Genomic DNA, 22,088 nt, shown 5'->3' with positions numbered 1-22,088 from the left:
ATCTTAATATTCTCTCTTCATTCTGATAAGGGGAATAACACGAGTGAGGGTGTCTTCCCGAGCTCAGAGCCCTCTCCCCGGACAGCACGCCAAATACGCATATTCTATTCAGTCAAATAACTGTGAGTGTGAACTGATGAAACTATTTACATTTGCACAACAGGCAATGCATTTCTCAAAACAATTAGTACAAACTGCAAAACCTAGTTGATAACCTGCAAAAGTGCGTCACTCGCTCCAAATGGAGAGCTCATTCCTCAAAAGCAAGTATTGATGTCAAGTATCAGTGTCATCAAGATGAAAAGTCCTGACACCATTGTTTATGAACAAGATAGTCAAATGGCTTTGTCCGATTTTTATTATGACAGTTTACTCTGTACATTTATTTCAATGCAAACAAGTCAGATTTTGGTGACACTTGCTGAAAATGCTCAAGACAGCAGCACTGTGTACTATTTCAAGAGTTCACACTTAGCTGATGATTGATAATAAAGCTAGTTTGGCTTGCTGTCCCGGGAGAGAGCCCTGAGCTTATAAGATCCTCAAGCCCTGGGCTCCCTCCTGTTGCAAGGCGAGAGGGGAGTTTGAGCTCAGGTAGAACTCGATGACTCCCCCTCTTGCTTGTTGTAGCTAAGTGTCAGATATGGATGCTGAAAGGTGTACTCAGAGTTTAGCTAATATATTTTGATTAACTGTTTAGGGTGCTTGTTTTTGAACTGTGGGAGGAAACCGGAGGACCCGGAGTAAACCCACACGACCTCGGGGAGAACGAGCAAACTCCGCACTGAAATGCCGTCTGGTTTGGAAAGGAATCAAACAGGGGCATTCTTGCTGTGAGGCAACAGCGCTAATCGCTGGCCACCGTGACGCCCGTTTGAAAGGAGGGAAAGTAGGATTGGGTGGGGGGGTTTCTTCAAGACGAAGATATTGAGATGAGAAAAGTCTGGTTATTTATAGTGAGTTAAAGATCGTCTGATAGGATAATCAGTCATGAGCTAAAGTTGGAACAGCTGTGAACAATCATAAGCACGTGATCCTCTCGAAATTTGTTTATAAATAAACTTCACTTGCACAGCCATTTGAAAACTACTGTAAAGTTAGACATCACTGCATTTAGTGAGGTATCTGAGTACAAGACACTGAATATGTATGTTTCACATATGCATTTGCTCTTTGCAATTCTACTTTATTCACAGCAAAAGAATAAACACACCCTTATTTACAACAAACATACACTCTTTGGGTAGAGCTGTGCACAACTGCAAACAATACTGCAGGACATATTGGAACTGAACCTACAACACACACAGGTCTGTAAATCAGTCTTCAAATTGTTCATTTTAGAAGACATTTTCAGGAAAAAAAAGATTTTAAAAAATTTTTAAATAAAATTTTCTTGACAGATTTTGACTAGTTCAACATTTTTGTATGTAATGACTCGAGTAATGAAATGAGGACTATCAGTTTTATATGGAGTGACTATTCAGCATTCACGAGTTTAGTTAATTTTGACTGACATGACAGAAGCAAATGATAATGTTATAAACAGCAAAGAGTTGTGTGAAAGCAATTGATGCATGTCTCAAAGCATTTGCAATGTGTTGGAAGGAATGAGAAACTGCTGCTGTGATGTGCACAAATGTTTTGAGACTGTTTTGAGAAATGCATGACCTGTTGTGCAAATGTAAATAGTGTGAGAAATGCACCAAAGCGACTGAGAAACACTGTAATAATGGAGACAAACACATGCAATACTATCTTTCTTTCTATCTTTCTTACTTTCTTTCTTTTTTCTTTCTTTCTTTGTTTCTTTCTTTCCTTTTCCCTCTTTTTCTTTTATTCTTTCTTTCTGTCTTTCTTTCCCTCTTTTTTATTCTTTCTTTCTTTCTTTCTTTCTTTTGTTCTTTCTTTCTTTCCTCTTCCCTCTCTTTTTCTTTCTTTCTTTCTTTCTTTCTTTTGTTCTTTCTTTCTTTCCTCTTCCCTCTCTTTTTCTTTTGTTCTTTCTTTCTTTCTTTCTTTCTTTCTTTCTTTCTTTCTTTCTTTCCTTTTCCCTCTCTTTTTCTTTTGTTCTTTTTCTTTCTTTCTTTCTTTCTTTTGTTCTTTCTTTCTTTTCTCTTCCCTCTCTTTTTCTTTCTTTCTTTCTTTCTTTCTTTCTTTCTTTCTTTCTTTCTTTCTTTCTTTCTTTCTTTCTTTCTTTCCTTTTCCCTCTCTTTTTCTTTTGTTCTTTTTCTTTCTTTATTTCTTTCTTTCTTTCTTTCCTTTTCCCTCTCTTTTTCTTTTGTTCTTTCTTTCTTTCTTTCTTTCTTTCCTTTTCCCTCTCTTTTTCTTTTGTTCTTTTTCTTTCTTTCTTTCTTTCTTTCTTTCTTTCTTTCTTTCTTTCTTCCTTTTCCCTCTCTTTTTCTTTTGTTCTTTCTTTCTTTCTTTCTTTTTTTACTTTTCCCTCTCTTTTTCTTTTATTCTTTCTTTTCCACTATATTTTCTATTTCATTATCTTTGTTGCTCTCTTCGCACTTTTCATAATTTCTTTTACCCTTTTTTCTTTTCTTTTTTCTGTTCTTTTTGTTTGTTTTTTCTTTCATTCTTTCCTTCCTTTCTTTCCTTTTGTCGTTCATTCCTTCTTTCTATCTTTCTTACTTTCGTTCTGTCTGTCTTTCTTTTTCTTTTCTCTCTCCTTTTTTTCTGTCTTTCTGTCCTTGTCTCTTTCTTTGTATTTTTTCCCTTTTTTTTTCTTAGTCTTTCTGTCTTTGTCTCTTTCTTTCTTATTTTGTTTTTGTTTGTTTGTTTGTTTGTTTCTTTCTTTCTTTCTTTCCTTTTTTCTTTCCTTTTATCTTTCTTTTTGTTTGTTTGTTTCTTTCTTTACTTCCTTCCTCTCTTTCCTTTTATCTTTCTTTTTTGTTTTTATCTTTCTTTCTTTTCTTGCATATTTTGAATAAATCACATTTTTCTTTCTTCGTTTTAATCATTTTAATTAATCAGTTTTGTCAGTTTTGTTTTTGTCACTTATAACACTTTATTAACTCAAAATAAGGTAAACATGAGAAATAATATGTGCTGTGTTTATTTTATTTCAACTATATAAAGTTGTTTAGGTTTACGCCATTCTCTTGTTATTGATATTATTTTATTGATTATAGTTATTTTGGTTAATAATCACAGTTGCCAATTTTGGTCAGTTCATTAATTTAGTCATTTATTTATTTGATCATTTGTAATTCATTTTAGAAGCTGCAGTCATAATCACCATAAGCACAGATTTCAGCCTGCAGATTTACAGCGATGAAGGTCGGTAATTATTAATAAATGTGTGAGTGAGATGTGAATTGAATTGTAGAGTGTTTCAGTAATATATGAATGTGTTGTAGTGTAAGGGTTAAAGAGGTGGAGTGTGTTCTGCTCCTGTGTGAACCTGCAGATCTTCAACACACCCACATAATCACACACACACATACACACAGCCAGGCAGGTAACACTCATTTCTGACAGCAGGGGAGACTCCATCTGACCTTCATTATCGTCATCTTCATAATCTTCATCATCATCATGGGGAAGCGGGTAAGACAGCAGGCTTAAGTTAATCTGTCCTATGGAGTAAATAATGTATGACTGCTTTCCCTTCACTGAGACTCCTGCAGAAGTTCACTGTGGAAAATATCCTGTTGCTTTTCAGTGTATTTATTCTTTCGGTGTATCATTTACCCACATGATACTAATCATTTACAGTAAACGCTACCATACTAGTGAAGTATTGGATGATGTGTGCTACCCGAGACTACCGATTAATTGAAGTACTTTACTATAGTGGGGCGACACAGTGGCTCAGTGGTTAGCACTGTCGCCTCACAGCAAGATGGTTGCTGGTTCAAGTCCCGGCTGGGTCAGTTGGCACTTCTTTGTGGAGTTTGCATGTTCTCCCCATGTTTGCGTGGGTTTCCACCGGGTGCTTCGGTTTCCCCCACTGTCCAAACACATGCGCTATAGGGGATTTGAATAGGCTTAGGTGACTGTAGTGTATGTGTGTGAATCAGTGTGTGGGGGTGTTTCCCTGTACTAGGTTGCAGCTGGAAGTGCATCCGCTATGTAAAACATATGCTGGATAAGTTGGCGGTTCATTTCTCTGTGGCGACCCCTGATGGATAAAGGGATTAAGCAGAAGGAAAATGAATGAACTTGACTATAGTATGGTTTAAAATAAAACACTAGTATTTGCTATTAATTACTGTAGTTTTGTTTATGTGGGCTGATCTGCAAGGAATTTTCTCAGTCTAACATGAAGCACAGATCCAGACCTGCATTGTGAAAATCTGACTCTACCGATAAACAAAAATTCCATGCCATTATTAATAGTGTGCGTTTACAGTGGCATTAATGGATGAAAACTGTATATGCAGATGGACAGTTTTGCAATATTTGGCATAATTTACAGTTGTATGCAGAATTATTAGGCTTCCTGTGAAATTGTAATTATTTTTTAAATAATAAAATCATTTTGTTTAACAGAGCAAGGACATTTTCACAGTATGTCTGATAATATTTTTTATTTTCTGGAGAAAGTCTTGTTTGTTTTAGTTTGGCTGTAATGAAAGGAGTTTTAAAAATGTATCATTTTTAAGGTCAATTTTATTAGCCTTGTACAGAACAAACCACTGTTGTCCAATGACTCTTCTAATTAATTTAAGTTAGGTTATTTTTAATTAACCTATATAAATGTAACTTTAAGCTGAATACTAGCATCTTGAAAAATATCTAGTAGAATAGTATGTACTGTGAAAAAAAACATGTAAACAAATAAAGCAAAACAAACATCAAATATATACTTAGATAAATGCATACATGTACACATACACTCACTGTCCACTTTATTAGGTACACCTTACGTCCGCCTCAAGGTTGGACATCTTGCCTTTCAATCAGCTGGAACCGGTCTGGCCATTCTCCTTTGACCTTTGGCATCAACAAGTCATTTGCACCCACAGAATTGCGGCTTTTTTTTTTTTTGGATTTATTTTTTTTCATACCATTCTCGGTAAACCCTAGAGATGGTTGTGCGTGAAAATTCCAGTAGATCAGCAGTTTCTGAAATACTCAGAGCAGCATCAACCATGCCACATTCAAAGTCAATTAAATTCCCTTTCCTCCCCATTCTGATGCTCACTTTGAACTGCAGCAGATCCTCTTGACCATGTTTACATGCCTACATGCATTGAGTTGCTGCCATGTGTTTGACTGATTAGACATTTACCTTAACGAGCAGTTGGACAGGTGTACCTAATAAAGTGGCCGGTGACTGTATACATATTATCTACACACATTCACACACACACACTCTATGTTTTTACATGCACACACTGTACATGCATAAATACATACACCTACATAATATACATAAAATGCTTATACTTCACACTGTTATATTCATATGCAATTTTAAAAAGCTAACACTTATGCGATCTTTATGACAACCAGATCATATGAAGAGTTTAGATGCAAAAACTTCTACGTGCCATCTGAAATATTCTACTAAAATTTGCATTTTTCTCAGGCTCCTATGTCTTGATTCAGTATTATCACTTTTATAATAACATGAAATAACTGAACATAAACATTGATTCATTCATTCATTTTCTTGTCGGCTTAGTCCCTTTATTAATCCGGGGTCGCCACAGCGGAATGAACCACCAACTTATCCAGCAAGTTTTTACACAGTGGATGCCCGACAACCCATCCCTGGGAATTAACATGAACATAAGAGGCTAAAATGTTCAATGCACTTAGAGGTTTTTGCATTTAAACTCTTCATATTTTAATCTTCACTTCTGTAAGTCAGTACACTGTGAGATCTGCTTTTTCAGCTGGAGGTGTGTGTGTGTGTTGAAGGACCTTAAATGTGTGTTCAGGATATTGAACATCATCGAGGAGGTCTGAAATCTGGATGATATCAGCTTCTCCAACACTAAACACATCACACACACATACACACACACACACACACACACACACACACACACAAACACACATGCAACTGAAGCACTTCAGGCCCTTTAAAAAACAAAGACCCACCATTCGACATGATGAAACTGGCTCAAAATGTGTTTTCAGTTTACTGTTCGTAATACAGTGGGCGACACAGTGGCGCAGTGGGTAGCACGTTCGCCTCAAAGCAAGAAGGGTTGCTGGTTCGATCCTCGGCTCAGTTGGCATTTCTGTGTGGAGTTTGCATGTTCTCCCTGCATTCGCGTGGGTTTCCTCCGGGTGCTCCGGTTTCCCCCACAGTCCAAACACATGCGGTACAGGTGAATTGGGTAGGCTAAATTGTCCGTAGTGTATGAGTGTGTGTGTATGGTTGGATGTTTCCCAGAGATGGGTTGCGGCTGGAAGGGCATCCACTGCGTAAAAACTTGCTGGATAAGTTGGCGGTTCATTCCGCTGTGGCGACCCCTGATTAATAAAGGGACTAAGCCGACAAGAAAATGAATGAATGAACATAATACATATTCAGTGATGTGAATAACAAATTACAAGTACTCGAATGACTGTAACGGAGTCAGTTTGTCTCAGGAATTGTACTTTACTAAGTAGTTTTATAAATGTCTGCTTTTACTTTCACTTGAGTACATTTTTAGTGCCGTATTCGTCCACTGTTTTCCTTGAATCTGCAGTCACTACTCTTTTTTTTTTTCTTGTCTATAGTGCTTGGCAGAATAATCAGTGCTGTGATTTCCATCCAATCAAATTGAACATAGAAAATCGCATCATACTGAACAATCTCAAGACAGAAAACACAAAATCACAACATGCAATGACCAGTCAGGGATGGGCAAACTCGGTCCTGGAGGGCCGGTGTCCTGCATAGTTAGGACCAACTCTAATCAATCACACCTGAACATGCTAATCAGTGTCTCCAAGATCTCTAATTATCTATAAGCAGGTGTGTTTGATCAGAGTTGGAGCTAAACTGTGCAGAACACCGGCCCTCCAGGACCGAGTTTGCCCATCCCTGGTTTAGATGCATGCCACTGATGAGAAGATGATGGATGTGATAGTGATATTAATACATTAGTAGAAAGATCAATATTAGTTGTGTATAGATGATATAAATAAATAACATGTAAATAACAGTTTGATATTTTATCTTTGACCATCATGTTTAATAATACAGACTACTGTATGTAATGTGCACTCAGAAAATGCTGGGTTATTTGAACTCAGTTTTTGGTAAAATATGGACAAAACCAACTGTTGAGTTAATTTTTTTTAATTAAATTTATAGAGCCAAATTTAACCCAGTGTTTAGGTTATACCATAATTTACCCAATTTGAGTTGAATTTACCCAGAGGGTACAGTGTAGTATAGTACAGTACATTATAAAGGCAGATTTATACTTATACTGCGTCTAGCGATCTCCATGAGCATGCCTTGTGCGTAGCCATGCATTTATACTTCTGCATGCTGTTTGTGTTACTCAGCAATATCACTTCCGAAACACTAGCTGGCAGTAGTTCATGTTATAACATGTGCATTGTTGATGTCAGAGGAGAATGGCCAGACTGGTTCCAGCTGATAGAAAGGCAACAGTTACTTAAATAAGCACTCGTTACAACCGAGGTCTGCAGAAGAGCATCTCTGAACACACAACACGGCCAACCTTGAGGCAGATGGGCTACAGCAGCAGAAGACCACACCGGGTGCCGCTCCTGTCAGCTAAGAACAGGAAACTGAGGCTACAATTCACACAGACTCACCAAAACTGGACAATAGAAGATTGGAGAAACGTTGCCTGCTCTGATGAGTCTCCATTTCTGCTGCCACATTCGGATGGTCGGGTCAGAATTTGGCATCAACAACATGAAAGCATGGATCCATCCTGCCTTGTATCAGCGGGTCAGGCTGGTGTAATGGTGTGGGGGAGATTTTCTTGGCACACTTTGGGTCCATTAGTACCAATTAATCATGGTGTCAACACCACAGCCTACCTGAGTATTGTTGCTGACCATGTCCAACCCTAATGACCAGAGTGTACACATCTTCTGATGGCTACTTCCAGCAGGATAACACACCATGTCATAAATCTCAATCATCTCAGACTGGTGTCTTGAACATGACAATGAGTTCACTGTACTCAAATGGCCTCCACAGTCACCAGACCTCAGCCCAATAGAGCACCTTTGGCATGTGGTGGAATGGGAGATTGGCATCATGGATGTGCAGCCGACAAATCTGCAGCAACTGCGTGATGCTATCATGTCAATATGGAGCAAAATCTCTGAGGAATATTTCCAGTATCTTGTTGAATACATGCCATAAAGGATTAAGGCAGTTCAGAAGGCAAAAGTGGGTCCAACCTAGTACTAGTAAAGTGTACCTAATAAAATGGCCGGTGTGTGTATATATATCGAATTAAATAAATAAATAAAAATAAAATAAGTTGTTGTTATTATCCTTTAATAGCATATACAGCCAACATATGTTTTTATTTAACATAAAATTAAAAAACAGTTCTTAGTTGTCTTTTAACTATATTTGTTTATGTTATGCATGTATTTTCATATTTGTTTTTTTGTTTTTTTTTTTATATTGAGAGTAGGAAACTTGAAGACAAAAGAGCTCTTTTTTTGTTTTTAGAATTGTTAAGTATATGAATATTCATACTGAGGTCAGATGTACTGCTCTTCATTTTGTCCTGTCTGTCATTGATGATCTCACAGATCCTCTTTATGATCAATAATGTGCTCAGTTAATCTCATCACCACAACAGAAACACATCCGTTCAATAACAGCAGAAAAACAGAGCGTTTGAGTGACAGGAGCAGCAGCCAATCACAGCTCATCCTGCAGTCACAGGATCAGACACAGATGCTCTTCTCTCTCTCTCTCTCTCTCTCTCTCTCTCTCTCTATCTCTCTCTCTCTCTCTCTCTCTCTCTCTCTCTCTCTGAGTTTTCCGGTCAGTGGCTTTAGTTGATTTACATGATGATCCTCTGCTAATTAAACAACAGTCCAGAGGCCAGGAGTGCAAACACAGCCTGGGAAATGAGCACACGCTGCATGAGCTTGAAGAATTCACATTCATTCAGACTCACACGAAGACCGCAATCACTGCTCAAATAGCAGATGTACAGCAGTAACACAGAGCAGAAGGCGGACATTCTGCTGCTTCTAGAAACCTAGTAAACAACGTCCTCTATTCTAATTACACACACACATGCACACATATTTCATAAATCTATACATTCATATGAGAGATGCAAGATGAGCAAAGCATCACAGTAACCCATCTATCAGTCCATCCATCCATCATTCAATCCACCTATTGTTCTACCCATTTATCCATCCATTCTTCTGTTGTTCTATCTAGCATTTGATCTATCAGTCCATACATCTAATGTTCTGTCCATTTATCCATTCATCATCCTATCCACCAATCCATCTTTCTGTCCATCCATCCATTGTTTTATCCATCAATACATCTACCGTTCTATCCATATTTCGTTCTATCCATCCATCCAGCGTTCTATTTATCAATCCATCTATTGTTCTATCCATTTATCCATCCATCCATCCATCCATCCATAGTTCTATTCATCTATCATTCTAGCCATTTATCCATCCATCATTCTATCCATCTATCATTCTATCCATTTATCCATCAATCGTTCTATCATTCTATCCATCAGTCCATACATCTATTGTTATATCTATTTATCCATCAATCCATCTATCATTCAATCCGTCTATTCTATCCATCCATCCATCGTTCTATACATCTACCATTCTATCCATTTATACATCCATCATTCTATCGTTCTATCTATCATCATGTCCAACAGTCCATCCATCTATCGTTCTATACATTTATCCATCCATCGTTTTATCCATCAATCCACCTATCATTCTGTCCGTTTATTCATCTATCCATCCATCCATTGGTTTATTGATTCATCCATCTACCATTCTAACCATCTTTCGTTCTATCCATTTATCCATCCATCCATCCATCCATCGTTCTATCCATCTATCATTCTATCAATTTGTCCATCCATCCATCGTGTTATCCATCAGTCCATTTATCATTCAATCCATCTGTTGTTCTATCCATCTATCATTCTATCGATTTATCCATCCATCCTTCTATCATTCTATTCATCAGTCTATCCATCTGTCGTTCTATCCATTTAGCCATCCATCATTCTGTCCATTTATCCATCCATCCATCCATTGTTTTATCCATCAACCGTTCTATCCATCTTTCATTCTATCCAATATTCATCCATCCATCCATACATCCATCCATCCAACATTCTATTCATTTATCCATCCAACGTTCTATCCATCAGTCCACCTATCGTTCTGTCCATTTCACCATCCATCCAACCATTGTTTTATCCATCAACCATTCTATCCACCTTTCGTTCTATCTATTTATCCATCCATCCATCTAACATTCTATCCATCTATCCACCTATCGTTCTGTCCATTTCACCATCCATCCATCCATCCATTGTTTTATCCATCAACCGTTCTATCCACCTTTCGTTCTATCCATTTATCCATCCATCCATTCAACATTCTATCCATCTATCATTCTATTCATTTATCCATCCATCATTCTATCCATCTATACACCTATCATTCTGTCCATTTCTCCATCCATCCATCCATTGTTTTATCCATCAACCGTTCTATCCACCTTTCGTTCTATCCATTTATCCATCCATCCATCCATCCAACATTCTATCCATCTATCATTCTATTCATTTATCCATCCAGAGTTCTATCCATCAGTCCACCTATCATTCTGTCCATTTATCCATCCATCCATTGTTTTATCCATCAGTCCATCTGTCGTTCTATCCTTCAATTCATAGTTCTACCCATTTATCCATCCATGCATTGTTCTATCCCTCTATCGTTCTATCCATTTATCCATCCATCCATCATTCTATCCATCTATAGTTCTATCCATTCTTCTAACCATTTATCCATCCATCTATCATTCTATCCTTTTATCTATCCATCCATTATTCTATTCATCAGTCCATCCATCACTCAATCCATATATTGTTCTCTCTAGTTATCCATCCATCCTTCTATTGTTCTATCATTCATTCTCTCTGTCAATCCATCCATCGTTCTGTCATTATATACATTGCTCCATCTGGCATTCTATTCAACCATCCAGTCACCCGTCCATTTATCTATATGTCTATCCATGTATCATCCATCCATCTGTTTTACACACATACACACACATACACATACACACACACACACACACACACACACACACACACACACACACACACACACACACACACAAACACACACACACACACACACATCGTTCTATTGTTCTATCCATAATTTTATCATTCCATTCGTCTGTCTGTCTGTCTGTCTATCAATCATTCTATCAATTGTTCTATCCATCCATCACCACAATAACACAGTTCACTGTAGTAAAAATTAAATATTACTACAGTATTCATTACAGTTTATCAGTTCATTATAGCGAAGACTACAGTCAGAAGAGTTCTAATGCTCCTGCATCAATGTTCGTAGAGTGTCAGTGAAGGAGGAGGCAAGGGAAGAAACAAAGAATACAAATCATTATTACAAATTACAGGAAATTATACAAATTATCAGGTAAAAAACAAAGACATTTCTTTTTGTCAACTTTGAAAAAACAAGGGGCATGTGGCTTACCTCTCAGGTCTCTCGTGTGTCCCTCAGGCAGCTCCTAAAATATAGTTTCTCTGGCCCAATTACTGGAAGCAAAACAGGTGTTAATAATAATCTTGATTAGACCTACTTTCAGCCACCGGTTTCTTACTCGCTCTCCCTTCGTGCAGGCCGTTCGATCACACCCCCCTCGTGACAACTACATCATGTAAAAATGTTGTAAACACTAATAAAATGTACAGTATAATGCACTTTAGAATAGTATGGCTCCAAAACTCGATAATAGATGTTTATTGTTAGAAGACAAAACTCAGTTAGAAAAATTCTGTCTTCTTTTGTGGGAAATCTTTGGCTGCATGTAGTTGCATTGTGTTTGTGCAGTGTTTCAGATCAGCCCTTCATGCTCTGCTCTGCGTGTGTTTGATTTCGCTTTGCTGTGTTCTTTCATTCCTCTCTTCTTTAAAGCCTGATCTGGAGTCCAGTGCTGGGGTTTGGGATAGTCTGACTGGAGAGGCAGGGTCAGCGCTAGGCATGAGCCAGTATAAGAGTATAACATGAGAGTATGATAACCATGGATAAATATATTAGAGTTTGGCGGGATTGTGATTACTGCTCTAAAATGTGTTTTTTAAATATGTTGGTTAAAAAAACAGCAACTTTTTTTCCCCATTGTGCACATTATATTTTATTTTAAGGACCATTTCAAATATGTTGGAGCAGTAAACATGTCAGGCTAAGTAATTCAAATAAATCATAGACTTCTGCTGTCTTCATTGGTTTAAAAAACACAGATTTCTTTACCATTTAAAAAGGCATCTTTGGAGATCTTTCATTCTGTTGATATAAAGTAAAGTCAGTACACTGTTCAGCTCTACCGCGTGCTGAATGTGGTTTATAAAGGATTTATTTTTCAGATGTTTTCTGAATCATGAGCTGACCAGTAGCTATTGATGTGGAGTCTGCTTTTCTGCTGGAGATACTGTTGCCCTCAAAAACATAAAGAAACGGTATAACAAAACAAAAAAAATAGCGGTTTTAAAACCTTGACTTTTCTAAACCAGCTATTGTCTCATGTCTCAAACTGGTGTTTGTGATGATGAATTTGATTTTTGTAATGGTGAATCTGGCATTTTTGGTGGTGAATCTGGCGTTTGTGTGGCTGAATCTGGTGTTTGTTATTGTCAAACTGGTATTTGTGATTGTGAACCTGGTGTTTGTGATTGTCAAACTAGTGCTTGTTATGACGAAACTGGTGTTTGCAATAGTCAAACTGGTGTTTGTGATGGTGAACCTGGTGTTTGTGGTGGTGAATCTGATGTTTGTGATGTTCAAACTGGTGTTTGTGGTGGTGAATCTGGTGTTTGTGATGTTCAAACTGGTGTTTGTGGTGGTGAATTAGATGTTTGTGATGTTCAAACTGGTGTTTGTGATGGTGAATCTGGTGTTTGTGATTGTTAAACTCGTGTTTGTGATTATTAAACTCGTGTTTGTGGTGGTGAATCTGGTGTTTGTTATGGTGAATCTGGTGTTTGTGATTTTCAAACTGATGTTTGTGATGGTCAGGTTGGTATTTGTCATTGTCAAACTGGTGTTTGTTATGTTGAATCTGGTGATTGTGATGGAAAATCTGCTAATTGTGATGGTGAAAATGGTGTTTGTGGTAGTCAAACCAGTGTTTGTGAAGGTGAATCTGGAGTTTGTGGTGGTGAATCTGATGTTTGTGATGTTCAAACTGGTGTTTGTAATAGTGAATCTAGTGTTTGTGATTGTCAAACTGGTGTTTGTGATTGTTAAACTCGTGTTTGTGGTGGTGAATCTGGTGTTTGTGATGGTGAATCTGGTGTTTGTGATTGTTAAACTGATGTTTGTGATTGTTAAACTTGTGTTTGTGGTGATGAATCTGGTGTTTGTGATGGTGAATCTGGTGTTTGTGATTGTTAAACTGATGTTTGTGATTGTTAAACTTGTGTTTGTGGTGATGAATCTGGTGTTTGTGATGGTGAATCTGGTGTTTGTGATTGTTAAACTGATGTTTGTGATTGTTAAACTCGTGTTTGTGGTGGTGAATCTGGTGTTTGTGATGGTGAATCTGGTGTTTGTGATGGTGAATCTGGTGTTTGTGATTGTAAAACTGATGTTTGTGATGGTCAGGTTGGTATTTGTCATTGTCAAACTGGTGTTTGTTATGTTGAATCTGGTGATTGTGATGGAAAATCTGCTGATTGTGATGGTGAAACTGGTGTTTGTGGTAGTCAAACCAGTGTTTGTGAAGGTGAATCTGTTGCTTGTGGTCAAGCTGGTGTTTGTGATGGTCAAACTCATGTTTGTGGTGGTCACACTGGTGTTTGTAATGGTGAAACTGGTATTTGTTTTGGTCAGGTTGGTGTTCGTGATCTTCAAACTTTTGTTTGTAATTGTCAAACTGATGTTGGTGATGGTAAAACTGGTGTTTGTTATGGTCAGGCTGGTGGTTGTGATGGTGAATGTGATGTTTGTGATGGTGAAATTGGTGTTTGTGATGGTGAATCTGGTGTTTATGATTGTTAAACTGGTGTTTGTTATGGGCAGACTGGGGGTTGTGATAGTCAGACTAATGTTTATGTTGGTGAATCTGGTGTTTGTGATGGTGAATCTGAGGGTTGTGATGGTGGATCTGGTGTTTGTGATGGTGAGTCTGATGTTTGTGATGGTCAAACTGATGTTTGTGATAGTCAGATTGATGTTTGTGCTGGTGAATCTGGTGTTTGTGATGGTGAACCTGGTGTTTGTGCTGGTGAATCAGATGTTTGTGATGGTCAAACTGGTGTTTGAGATGGTGAATCTGATGTTTGTGCTGGTCAAATCTGGCGTTTGTGATGTTAAAATTGGTGTTTGTGATTGTCAAACGGGTGTTTGTGATGGTGAAACTGGTGTTTGTGATCATAAAACTGGTGTTTAATATGGTGAATCTGATGTTCGTTAAGATAAATCTGGTGTTTGTGATGGTCAATCTGGTGTTTGTGATCGTAAAATTGGTGTTTGTTATGATGAAACTGATGTTTATCATGGTCAAACTAATGTTTGTGATGGTGAATCTGGTGTTTGTGATTGTGAAACTGGTGTTTGTGATCAGAAAACTGGTGTTTGTTATGGTCAGACTGTTGGTTGTGATGGTGAATCTGGTGTTTGTGATTGTGAAACTGGTGTTTGTGATCAGAAAACTGGTGTTTGTTATGGTCAGACTATTGGTTGTGATGGTGAATCTGGTGTTTGTGATGGTCAAACTGATGGTTGTGGTGGTCAAACTGATGGTTGTGGTGGTCAAACTGATGATTGTGGTGGTCAAACTGGTCTGGGGTCAGTGTGTTTCTGCTGTGAGCGTTGAGGCGACAGCAGGTCTTGTTTCTTCACGCTCTCCTGAGCACAGGCCTGCAGGAGGGGCTTCAGCTCCACAAACACACTCTTTTATTATCCGCCATGTGTTTCTGTCTGAACATCAGCTCTTTCTGACTCCACTGAAGGAAACTTGAACGTACAGTAAGTCTCTCTCAGTGTTTTACTAGCGTGAGTTTTTGCTCTTTCATTGATGACCTACTTATTATTGTGTTCATTACGGCTGAGCAGCAGATGAGCAGCAGTGTTTTCAGCTCTGATCTGTTTGTGGGATTTCTCCTGTGCTTGTTTGACTGTTTAGCTGTTTTTATAATGAAAAACATGATGGAAAAGTTGTGGAAATTGATATGTGTTGAAGAAATGTATAGTAACTGGGGAAACAATTGGGAGACCATACATTTGTTATTGGTTTTCTGGATTTGCCTTCTGTCTGTGTGTGTTTTGGGGAACATGTTTATTTGTTTTTATATATTTAATCTACTGATGATTATTTATATTTATTTATTTTTAAATAAGAATATCATCATTTAGATCATTTATCATCAGAAAAGAACCATGCAAAAATGTTTTATTGTTGTTTTATTATTTTTACTATTATTTTATTTGTTAATTTTTTAAATGTTAAACTTATTAATTTATTTTATTAAATTATTTTATTAAATTATTTATTCAAATTGTATTTGTCATTTATTTATTTAATTCATTGTTATTATATTATGCATTATTTCTTTATTTATTTTTTTATGTATCTTATTATAATTATTATTATATGTTTATGTTATTCTAAATATCTTTTACTGTTGCAAAACATTGTATTCAAAGTATGTATATGTTCAATAAACTAAAAATGTATTTATTTATAAAAGCATTTTATATTTTTTAATAATCAATAGGTAGAGTATAATTTTCTTATGTTGTATTGTGTTTATTATAGCTTTAGCAGAGTATAATATAATATTATATAATTTAATATAGATGCTGTTTAATTTTTTTCAATTAATTTAATTTTAATTTAATTTTAATTTTAGTTTAATTTTTCAATTAAAAATATAATTTATTATTATATAAATTATTTTATAATTATTATTGTTATTATTTTATTTTTTAACTTTAAAATGCGAAACTCGTTAATTTATTTAATTTATTTTGTTATTGATTTATTTTACTTATTGTTATTATTTAATTAATTTATTTATTATTCATTATGAATATTTAATTTATTCATTTTCAGCTTAGTCCCTTTATTAATCAGGGGTCGCCACAGCGGAATGAGCCGCCAACCTATCCAGCATATGTTTTACGCAGCGGACGCCCTTCCAGTACTGGGAAACATCCACACACTCACTCAGCGGTTCATTCCGCTGTGGCGACCCCAGATTAATAAAAGGACTAAGCTGAAAAGACAATGAATAAATGAATGTATTGTATTTATTATAGCAGCAGCAGAGTCTAATTGTACAAAACATTATTAAAATCATTATCATTTGTCAAATGTGAATAAAAGTAATATATTTCAGCATGTGGTGCGTTGGTTCTGATTTGACTTGGAAACTTTGGTAACACTTTACAAAAAGGTCCATTAGTTACTGCATTTACTAACATGAACTAATCATGAACAACACATGTACAGCATTTATTAATCATAATTGAACATTTACTAATGCATTATTAACATTCAAGTCCATGCTTGTTAACATTAGTTAATGCACCATGAGATAACATGAACTGAACAACTGTATTTTCATAAACAAGTTACAGTAGTAGTATCTACAGTAGTAAATGTATTGTTCATTGTTTGTTCATGTTAGTAAATGCATTAATTAACATTAACTAATGAACCCTATTGTAAAGTGTTACTGAAACTTTTTATAATAAAGCTAAAGTGTCCATTATTCTGCAGCCTTCTGTCAAGTAAGCCGTGAGGTTTACAGAGGTTGTTTGGGTGTTGCTACAGTGTTCTGTTGTGGCTAAGGTGTAGCTTAGCAGTTGCAAATGTGTTCTAAATGGTTGCTAGGGTGTTTCTGAGTGGTTGCTGTGGGAGGTTTCTAGTCTGCTGCTGTTGCGAATTTGTTGCTGAGCAGTTCAGTATTTGTTATTCTTTATGTTTATAATTTCAATGTGATTGTAAAGCTTTAGTTTTAGTCATTGTGTTTCCATTTTCACTTTTTTTGTATTTTTATGTATGTTTAATTTTACCGTTCGCAAGTGAACAAACTGAAAAATAATATTCTGTGTATAATTATTTTATTTGGTGTCATTCGTCCTGATTATCTCACAGCTAAATAGATCATGATATTCAGTTCCGCTTGTTGATATCCAGCATCTCAAAATAAACTCAGCTCACAGTTTGAAGGCTCTAACCTGAGACAGGCTGGCAGAAGCAGGGATGGTAAATCTACCCTGAGAGTCTGGGGGGCGTCAGATCTGAAGCTGAGTCTGGTTTAAGCAGATCTGGCAGAGCTCCAGTTGCCTTGTGTCATTATCACTGAATAAATCCACTCTCTGAGACTCAAACTCCTCAGTGTTTAAGAGTGAAGGGCCCCGGCGCCAAGATGTGTGGCAGATCCCCAAAGAGCACCATGGCAACCGCTGGCATGATGAGCATGCAATTGATTTAGAGGACCAATTTGCACTAATTCCACCAAACAGTCAAGTTTAAAATTATTACAAGTCAAAATTATTCGCAACCCCTGTACATTTTTTTCAATCATTTCCAAAATGAAAAGATTTAGGAATTTTTCACAGTATTTCATACAATATTTTTTCTTCTGGAGAAAGTCTTATTTGTTTTATTTCGGCTAGAATAAAGCAGTTTTTAATTGTTTTAAAGCCATTTTAAGGTCAATATTATTAGCCCCTTAAGCAATATTAGTTTTGGATTGTCTCCAGAACAAACCACTGTTATACAAGAGCCCCTTTCACACATACAGACCTTTCCGGAAAATTACCGGCAATTTTCCGGAAAGGTGTGTATGTGTGAACAGGTCCTTTTTGAAAATACCAGTAAATTCGTTCTGGCTATTTTCCAGAAAGAGAAGTTGTATCATTACTGGTAATTTGCCAGAATTCTGCGCTGTGTGAACGCAGAAGGAAGATTGCCGGAAAGAGCGCGTGCACGTCTAGAACGTGCTGACGTGAGACGTCTGCTTTAGCCAATCAGAACAGTCAGACGCATTCACGTGCGTGCGGTTTATGAGAATAAAAGCCTGTGAATATTTTTCCAGACACCTTTAGCTGCTAGATGTTAGTCAGATAATGTTTATATGTTCCTTCTTAATGCTAACTGTGTAAATAATTATCGATAAAATGTTTATGATAAGCCGTTGTTTGTTTACCTTCAAGCTTTGCGTGTGCCCATGAGCGCCCATAGCGCCAGCACACACACACATATCATGAACATCTCGACATGCAAAGTGTTCCTCTATATGTTTTCATTAGAGTTGTACTCAATACTGATCCATCCAAAGAGTTCGTGATGTAGTCAAATGTTTACAAACACAAGCGCAGCCGTTTAGAGCTCATTTCTGGTTAATGATGTCAGAATTTACCGGCATTTTGCGATGGATGTGTGAACGCTCTTTTCCGGAAAAATTTCGTAACGTCCTCGCCTGTGTGAACAGTGCATTTTTGAATATACCGGTAAAGTCGTTCTGGAAATTTTCCGGATATTTACCGGTATCACTGTGTGAAAGGGGCTAAGGACTTGCCTAATTACCCTAACTTTACCCTAATTAACCTGGTTAAGGCTTTAAATGTCACTTTAAGCTGAATACTAGTGTCTTGAAGAATATCTAGTCTAATATTATGTGCTGTCATCATGGCAAAGAGATAATAAATCAGTTATTAGAGATGAGGTATTAAAACTGTTGTGTAGAAATGTGTTGAAAAAATCTCTCCGTTAAACAGAAATTAGGGGAAATATTCAGGAGGGCAAATAATTCTGACTTCATAACAGTTTTGAAGGCTTTAGCAGATTCTTTTGCTGTGCATTTTTTGTTTTTTGTTAGTTATTGTTTTATATTATACATATGGATATTGTTTTTATACATAATTTTTATAACTTGTTTTAGTTTTTTAAGCTAAAACAAACAATAATAAATGATAAACATATTGGCAACTATTCCTTCATTCATCTTCTGCCGCTTATCCGGGGCCGGGTCGCGGGGGCAGCAGTCTTAGGAGAGAACCCCAGACTTCCCTATCCCCAGACACTTCCTCTAGCTCCTCCGGGGGGATCCCGAGGCGTTCCCAGGCCAGCCGAGAGACATAGTCCCTCGACTATCTGAATAAAAATTTAATGTTTGTATTAAAATATTTGCTTAAAATATATTTTTTATCTTTATCATTTGTTTTTTTAGGTTTACTTGAATTCAGTAACGTGACTTAAAGTTTTACATTTGTACATTTCGCAGATAATTTTATCCAAAGTGACTTACAATATAGGGTACAAGAAGCACTTCAGTTTTATTCAATTCAAATGCATATTAATAAAAATTATAACACAATTACTCTGATTCTGTGAATTGATTTATGTAGAATTTTTTTATTTTTCCCACTTGATGTCTAAATGACGTCAAAAAAAAAACATGAAAATGGAAAAATTCAGTTTTTGACGACAATGTTAAATGTAGTTTACATGACTTTAAATCCAGTGTAAATTTGTAATTGAAGCTCTTAGTTTAATAAAACTATTTTCTTTAAATATTTTTTTGTTGTTATTTTGGTGGTGAAAAAGCCATCAATATGTGGATGTCAACTAGATGTCAAGGTTTTGACATCAAGTCAATAAGCAGTCTACAGGCATTTAAATCCAGAGTAAATTTGTAATATATAATTGAAGCTTTTAGATAAATAAAGCATTTCTTATTTAATAAAAAAATATTATTATAGTACTTTTTGTGTTTTTTGGTGGTGAAAAAGCCATCAATGTGTGGACGTCAAATAGACATCAGGTTTTTGACATTATATCGATTTGCATTTTACATGCATTAAATAAATTTGTAATTTAAAGCTTTCAGATTAATAAAACTTTTCTTATTGTATTACTTCTTGTGTCGTTATTTTGGTGATCAAAACGCCATCAATGTGTGGATGTCAAATAGACATCAAGTTTTGGCAACAAATTGATTAGCATTTTACATGCCTTTAAATCCAGAGTAAATTTGTAATTTGTAATTGAAGCTTTCAAATGAATAAAACATTTCATATTTAATAAAAACTTTTATTATACTTATTAAAAATGTATATTTTGGTGGTCAAAAAGCCATTAATGTGTGAATGTTAAATAGATGTAGAGGCTTTGACATCAAATCGATTAGCATTTTACATGCATTTAAATCCAGAGTAAATTTATAATTTATAATTGAAGCTTTTTGATGAATAAAACATTTTTTATTATTATAGTACCTTTCGTGTCGTTATTTTGGGGTTCAAAAAGCCATCAATTTGTGGATGTCAACTAGATGTCAAGGTTTTGACATCAAGTCAATAAGCAGTCTACAGGCATTTAAATGCAGAGTAAATTTGTCATTTATAATTGAAGCGTTCAGAAGAATTAAACATTTCCTATTTAATAAAAACATTTATTATGCTTATTGAAAATTGTTATTTTAGTGGTCAAAAAGCCATCAATGTGTGGATGATAAATAGATTAGGTTTTGACATCAAATTGATTTGCATTTTACATGCTTTTAAATCCAGAGTAAATTTATAATCTATAATTGAAGCTTTCAGATAAATATTAATGTTTTTATTAATAGTAATTTTGTGTTCTTATTTTGGTGTTCAAAGCGCTATCAATTTGTGGATGTCAAATAGACATCAAGGTTTTGACATCAAATTGATTAGCATGTTGCATGCATTTAATTCCAGAGTAAATTTATAATTTATAATTGAAGCGTTTAGAAGAATAAAACATTTCTTATTTAATAAAAACATTTATTATTATTGTACTTTTTGTGTTATTTTGGTGGTCAAAAAGCCATCATTGTGTGGACGTCAAATAGACATCAAGCTTTTGACATCATATAGATTAGCAATTTTGATGTGTTGTTTTGATGTAGAGGTGTACACCAGGTTATTTCCAGTAACTCTAATTAAAAGATTTCATATCAAATCAAATCAAATCAGGCCTTTATTTGTCACATACACTTTCGTACAGAGAAATTGAACCCCACGACTACACAAACATCACAATTTTAGGGGAAGACAGGTCACAGGTGGTAGCATTTAGAAAAAGGTAGTAAGATACATCAGGAGAGGCAGGTAAAAAAAAAAACCTCCCTCTCCCCTTACTCTTGAATTAGAGCAATGTGAGACCAGGGAGGAAAAACAGCCCAATCTAGCACAATAACACACAGACAAGACACAACACTGACATAGGGGATGGGAACAGGGGATGTGGATATAGTCCGATTAGGGCGGGCAGCCATCTGGTCCTGCAGCCATAGAGGCGCTGATCGCAGACCCGCCTACCCCCTTCAGTGGGTGAAAGCACACGAAGGCGTTTGGAAGAGGGGATCGGTAGTGATTGTCTATCTGTAGTTGTGTATGTGTGCGCGTAAGCCTGTAGAGTCCAACAGGTGTCCTTGTCAGGGAGCAGGAATTTCAGAGCATCTCCTTATCTTGCTATCCGGGAGAAGTTGTTTTTTTCCAGCCGAGGCTGCTTGGCAGGAGAAAGAAAACAGGGAGCTGAAAGAGTAAGAAAAATACTTCAACTTTGGGTCAATATCTGCCAATTTCACAGATATTTAATGTCCGTCACTCGTCTCCCGATCTGGCCAAATCTTGTTGCAAAGCCGCTAATTTCACCCTGATGTTTTCCAGTTTACGGTCTAGAACCATAGTCTGAGCATTTGTGACTCTACTCATATGCGTTTGAATCAAGCCGGCCAGCCTGGTGGGGTTTTGAGCAGCACTGACTGCTTTCATTAGTCGTCGATACCCCAGGACCTCGCATAAGCCCATCAGCAGAAACCCTGTTATCAAAGTTCTGAATAGGTAAATATCTTCAATATCCTCCAGAGACAGAGCAGCCAGGC

The 22,088-nt window shown here is 36.4% G+C and overlaps 1 protein-coding gene and 1 long non-coding RNA gene across 5 annotated transcripts in view; one reads left to right on the top strand and one right to left on the bottom strand.

The window, feature by feature from the left end:
• Nucleotides 1-22,088, top strand: part of mid1 (midline 1) — a 144,531-nt gene that overhangs the window by 10,543 nt on the left and 111,900 nt on the right. The window contains exon 1 of one of the 4 annotated variants that reach the window (XM_073913316.1): nucleotides 3,436-3,552. The exons of 2 other annotated variants lie outside the window; for them this stretch is intronic. The gene's annotated coding sequence lies outside the window, so the exon portion shown is untranslated. Of the gene's footprint in view, nucleotides 1-3,435; nucleotides 3,553-15,018; nucleotides 15,193-22,088 lie in introns of those variants that run through there. One more of the 4 variants, XM_009305009.5, reaches the window with a different exon arrangement.
• Nucleotides 1-22,088, bottom strand: part of LOC141376238 (uncharacterized) — an 86,992-nt gene that overhangs the window by 18,657 nt on the left and 46,247 nt on the right. The gene's annotated exons all lie outside the window — the stretch shown is intronic.

The sequence above is a fragment of the Danio rerio genome, chromosome 9 (assembly GCF_049306965.1).
Source record: "Danio rerio strain Tuebingen ecotype United States chromosome 9, GRCz12tu, whole genome shotgun sequence".
NCBI classification, from domain to species: domain Eukaryota; kingdom Metazoa; phylum Chordata; class Actinopteri; order Cypriniformes; family Danionidae; genus Danio; species Danio rerio.
The sequence above is the reverse complement of the archived record's forward strand: the minus strand, read 5'-3'. Positions and strand labels throughout refer to the sequence as shown.